The 6,179-nt window shown below is 37.4% G+C and overlaps 1 protein-coding gene across 8 annotated transcripts in view; it reads right to left on the reverse strand.

The window, feature by feature from the left end:
* MEF2C (myocyte enhancer factor 2C) overlaps positions 1-5,657 on the reverse strand; it is a 118,088-nt gene extending 112,431 nt beyond the window's left edge. For 3 of the 8 annotated variants that reach the window (XM_021541580.3, XM_021541577.3, XM_021541586.3), the window contains exon 1: positions 4,712-5,653. The gene's annotated coding sequence lies outside the window, so the exon portion shown is untranslated. Of the gene's footprint in view, positions 1-4,711 lie in introns of all 8 variants that reach the window. The other 5 variants (XM_021541589.3, XM_021541574.3, XM_021541585.3 and 2 more) reach the window with 4 other exon arrangements.
* Positions 5,658-6,179: the final 522 nt, after the last annotated feature.

Consider the following 6,179-nt stretch of genomic DNA (forward strand, 5'->3'; position numbering starts at 1 on the left):
TAAGGTGCACATTTTGTGAATTTGAAAACTGTCTTCATACAGTTTTCTTGATCATATAACAGTAAAATAATCAGGAATGGCTACAAATATGATAACAATTATTTGAATACTGTAGTGAGTGAGTATGTTGCAGACCAGTGTTTTTAATCTTAGTCAGCTGTGAGGTCCCTTAGGACATTTCAAACATTTCTATAACTGCATTTATTGCCTATTTTCAGGGCATACTTTTCAAAGCATCATGCTCGCAAATGTTTAAAATTCCTGTTTAAGCCTAATAATATATTGTTGAGAAATTCATTTAATGTACATAGGAACAAAAGGAGAAAAACAAAATGTACTCTATATAACTTAAACTTTTCAAAACACAGTTAGGCAAAGCTATAGTGAAAGAAAATAGAAATGCACCTTCAGTACCCATTAAAATGAGACATCTGAATTTATGTGTTTCCTCTCTGATTAAAATAACACATACAAAATTAAAACCATAAATATTAATTTTATGTACCACATAAGATGAAGAAAATGAAAGAATAATGTTTACATTTATGGTTGACTCATTAGTGTTTTATTATGTGAAACACTAGGAGGCATCAGTTGGGTTAAAAAAGGAGTTCTTTTGAAATATTGTATGAAATTATCATAGAAGTTATCAGCTTCCTACTTTCCTAGCTCTAAATGTTAAGGCTATACGTTATAACTAAATTATGCAAATAGGAAAAAACTCTATTCTCATTGATAAATGACATATTTAATAATATAGGGACAGCACTTAATTTCTTGGCTATTTTCAAATCAGACTACACACATGCAACACAAATAATAATTTTACAACACATTATATTTTGAAAAATAACAAAATTAAATAGGATTCTTTAGTTGTTGTTCAATATTATAATTTTCAATAAATCTGTGAAGCCCTGGCACATTTTAGGCACTCTCTTCTGCTTATAAACTCTTAATATGGTTAAGTGCAGTGAATTTAGTATGGTCCTAGACACTCTTTAGAGCCTAGGCACTTTTAGTAACTTTAAATTGTGATTACAAGAAAATATCTAGACAACTGTCTTTTTTAAAAAATCAGAGAACAATAAGCTATAACATTTTAATTGTATTTCCCCTAAGTGGTGTGTATAAGTTTTTATAAAATTTGTGTAACAATGCTACAAGCAGCTGTACTTTCACTATAAAGACATACAAATCCAGTAATGTCAAAATTGAGTTTTCCTTGATTTTAATTACATTTAACAATGACTAAGCAACAGAGTTCTAGTTGTCTCATACAATAATCACTTAAAATTGAAGTGTGTCTTGCTATGCCACAGCAATCAGCTTTTATTGCTGTCCAATCAAAATGACATGTGAACTGCCTAATCCTTCTTTTGTAAGGCACATAAGACTTTGTTGTCACTGTTGGTTTTGTGAATCACCCCTATAAGCTGGTCTGATTTCCTAAAGATGACAGATCTCAGTGAATAGACAATGTCTACTGCACTGCAGTCAATGAGACAGTGGCATTACAGTGGAGGGCTGAAGACACCAGCTTTTAATCACCTGTCCACATGTATCATTGATTATCAGTTCTAAGACAATGATATTAAAGAGGACTCAAATAATTTCTTCTAAAACTAGTTTAAAAATTCAGTTTTTCAATTTTTCTCTTGTACCATCAGTTTGCTGACCAAAGTTCCTCTGAATCCATTTTGCTTCTGAAGCAGGATCCAAAATTGTATTTTCATCCTTTTCAAATATCAGAATTCTAATAATTTGTTAAGCGTGATGTTTTCTAGCTTTCAGAATTAAATATATAACTTTTAAAATATTTTGTACCTAAGTAATTACAAAACCTAAATGAGGATATAGCAAAATCTCTCTGCTGATATTAAATAGCAAGACTAAAAAACTTAAATTAATAAAGAATATAAGTGTATGGTTATTATTCAGAATGCTGAAGCAAGGACTATAAATTCTTGGAAATTACATAACAGCTTGTGTAGACTCATCTCCATCATCAGTGTTTTCAAAAGAATGCCAATACCAATACACCTTACTTGATTTTTGGAAAAATTATCACACAAATTTGGATAATTAAATCAATCAGATAAAAATGGACTTTAATTTATCAAACACCAAGCATTTTTTCTTTCAAGAACCTAGTAACAATTAATAACATCTTCCTTAATGAAATGTAGAAATAACTTCAGCTGTCTCTGAAAGAGAACTAAACTATCCTGATGAACAATAAATCAATGTATTATAGAGAAAAGTAAAATTAAAAGAAACTCAGTTGGCAAAGTATTCCATTCATGACGCCTGATCAGTTCCTAAGTTTCTATAGAATAACTTTTATCTACTGAATAATGAGTCACAAAAATATTTCTTAAGCAAACCCTTATGAGGAGCTTCAGGAAGCTTCATTTCTCTTTGTAACATTATAGGCATTTTTTAAAAAAAGAACTATTTAAGAAAGGTATCTCTGGTTTTGAATATACATGTTGCAGGTAGATGAAAGGTTCAAAAAAAGGAAAAAAAATCTTTATCCCGTATTGGAAGAAAATTCACAGTAAAGAGTTATTTGAATTAATTTTCTTATTATGGTCCAAAACTAGAAACTCAGGAGCATAACTGTAAAAGACTTACATCCCACAATATCTATAATAACCTTTTTTTCTTCGTCAAAAGATCTTAAGAGGATGCAGATCAGTATCTGATCCCTGTATTCTTTTATAGGACATTGAAAGTGACATTCTTTACATCCCTGTACTATGAAAGCTTTAGGACAGGCAAGAGGTTTAGTCCCTTTGGGTCCTGATCCTGTAAATTGTTATCCCTGTGACTTCCTAGTTTTCTCACAAGTAGTCTCAGCATTGCCAGTGGAAATAGTTGTGTAAGAACTCCTCGCATGAAAGAGCCTTTCCATGCTCATGTCCCAGAGCTGCCTTCTCATACTATGTAGAGCATAAAAGTACAAATATATATGAACAGCAAGTTTTTCAAATAAAAGTACATGTACAGCCAGGGACATAGATACCTGGGACTAAAGGCCATTATCTTAAATTGTTCTTCAATAAATTTTTCTATTACTTCCCAAAGGACAGAAGTGTGGGCAGATATTTCAGCATAGGCTTGTTATTAATTATGTACTCATTAATACAGAAAGAATAATATAATGGATATTTTAAGAAAACTATTAAAGTAAGAAAGTTTTGTGGATTTTGGACTTAAAGTAAGGTACCTGAAATCCTGTAATAAATACAGTTCACAAAATAACAAATCCCCAGAGAAACCATATGATTTATCATTTGAACTGAAAATTAGTTCTGAAATGTGTGCAATACAGAGGTGCTGGAGTAGTGGTTCACAGGTGGTACTATTTCCATGCTCTGCCAAGCATCTAGGGATTAGTTATTATAGTCCACATAAACATCTTTACTGTTCAAACACAATAGCCAGGAAAGTGTCAATGAAAGAAATATAGTCTTCTTAATGTGAAGTTGCTTCTAAAATTGTTTGTTTATCATTCATCTTAAAGTTATTTTAAAGTAAAGATATGAAACTAGGACATGTGCCATTAAGGTGATTATCAGATTTGTGCAAGGAAAATATTGTGTCAAATCTATTATTTTCTGATCACCAGCAAAGTACTGGTAAAGTGCCTTTCTCTGTTTAATTCTCTTAAACCTTTAGTCTTAAATTGTCTAATACAGTATTTATTTAAGTATGTAGTTATTTTGTAATAATAATCATTACACACAATAAAGAAAATATAACTTTTCTATAAAAGACAATGCTTAGATACCCAAAATGATTCATTAAGTTTTGTTTGCACCATGCTGCATTGCTTTTTGTTATTAATATTAGTAATAGTAGTATTAGTATTATGGAAATGGGATTATTAGCTTTTGTTTTGCTTTTTAGGCTGACAGAAGGTCACACTAAGTTTTATGGGAAATAATAAGTATTATAATTACATAATTCAACAATAATATTACAAGTCTCTCATTTACATTAAACTTTATCTTAGCCTGTAAATGATTGCACTGCAATTACGTCAACTCGTTCTGTAATTCTGATTAGTTCCTTTGTGTTAAAAAATTTAAAGATTACTCAAAGTACTGTGTAAAGACCAAAGCATACTGTTCCAAAATCGGTTTGCAGACCATTACTCAAGCTCCCATATAAATGCAAAGGGTTTTTTTTCATCTCAAACGTAAGTAATTCAGATTGAAGATGTACAAAGTTAAACACTTGCAAGCACGCTCTACTTAAACTCAAGACTGAAGAGCCTGTGATACAATGAAGTTTAAGAGCATTTCTCTGAAACTAGATTGTTTCCTTAGACTGATAAATCAGAGTGCAAGCACTACAAGGTCATAGCTTTTAAATCAACTAAGAGGCACCTAAATCAAATAAGCTTCCAATACTTCATAATATCAAGCACATAAATTATGTAAACTAACTTCATCAAAGTTTAAACAGTTAGACACTGATAGAGACAACTTTGCCATAATTTACTAGAGATTTAACTCTTATTTGTTTAGCAAGTTACTTTTAAGCAACTGCACAGTCACACACTAAAAGTCTGCAAGCAACCTCAATTCCAGTTCACATAAAATGACTAAAACATTCTTCAAACGTGATAGGAAATATACCTCGGGCTTTTGTACCATGCCCACTATATTTTTTTCTGACGCTGAATTTAACATGTACTTACATTGTAAACAGTTAGCTGTTGGGCTGATCAGACTAGTCCTTCAGATATTTTCCTTTCATAGGAAAAAGAAAAAAAATCCCTTTACTTCTTCCAGTCTTAAATATTCACCACCTGGTTCAACATGCAGCCGCCTTGAATCACACACACAACCCTCAAAGTCAATCCAATAAGCAGCCAGAAGATGCCTGGGGTGTGTTGCGTGTGTGTGTGTGTGTGTATGCGTGTGTGGTGCGCCTGTGTGCGCGTGTGTGCTGCGTGGAGGAGGAGAAAGTGGCTGAGCTGCTGGTCGGATCAAAAGTAACTGGACTCGTCCTGAGATCGTCCAGGAAGGAAGTGGCAGCAGGCGAATGGGAAAAGGCGAATAGCTCACAGCCTTTGTAACATCGCGGAGGGGAAGGGGGAGGCGAGAAAGGGATTCAAACTACACTCCTGATGAGGTGTCCTTTTCTGCTTCTCTCTCTTCCTCCTTTTTCTTCTCTTTCTCTGTGTCTCTATTTCTCTACCTCTCCCACACTCCCAAACGAATGACTCTCCTCCTGAGCCGAAGAAATAATCAGTTTCAGTCTCGCAAAAAGGGGGCGGGATCAGATTCCGAAAACGTTTTAATAAAACAAACATAGAGCAGCGGCAGCAGCGGCAGCAGCTCCTTGCCCCTCTAGTCTAAACTAGATTGATAAATTGCTCCACTACACTACTTTAATTATGTATATGGTATGCAGAATAAATCACTGAGCATCAGCACCTCAATCAAGCACTTTTTAAATGATAATTGCATCTTGGGTGAATCAATCTTTCCATTCCTGACATTTTGCTAATTTTAGTTTTACGGTGGGGGTAATGGCATATGCCACACGCAAACCTAATGACATCCTTTATTATACAAAGCGAAGAGAAGGCGGCGAGCCGGTGCGTGTTTTCCCCCTCCTGCAAACATCGTGCGGAGGGAAGGAGGAGGGCTGCGAACCTGGGCGGCGCGCACCGCCCGCGGCAGCGCATCTGCGGCGGGCCAGGGCCCGGCCGCGGGGCAGTGACCGAGCTCGCCGCGCCCGGGGACTGCGGAGCCCAGGGGTCGCAACGTCCCCGCGCCTCGCATCCCCGGCAGCCCCCGAGGCGGCACCTTCGCAGCGGCTTCTCCTCCGCCGGGGAGGGGCCGAGAAGGGGCAGCCGGCCCACGGCCTCCGGCGCAGCCCAGAGGGCGCCTGCCCTTGCGCCGCCTCCGGAGCGCAGCAGGGCTGCGGTCCTCCGGAGCTTGCCCCCGCCCCCGAGACCTCCCGCCCAGCCTCCTGGCTAGGCTCCCCCTCCCGAGACCTGCGCCTCGGGAGCGGCCCAACTTTCCCAACTCATCCGGCTCCGCGTCCGGCAGCGGAGAGCGGCTGCGGCGCGGCGCCGGCTCCGCGGCGCTCTCCCCGCGGCGAGAACCGGCCGGATCCGGGCCCGCTCTCCTCCTCCAGCAGGTCCGGGCCGCGAG

The sequence above is a fragment of the Lonchura striata genome, chromosome Z, assembly GCF_046129695.1.
Source record: "Lonchura striata isolate bLonStr1 chromosome Z, bLonStr1.mat, whole genome shotgun sequence".
Taxonomy (NCBI): Eukaryota; Metazoa; Chordata; class Aves; order Passeriformes; family Estrildidae; genus Lonchura; species Lonchura striata.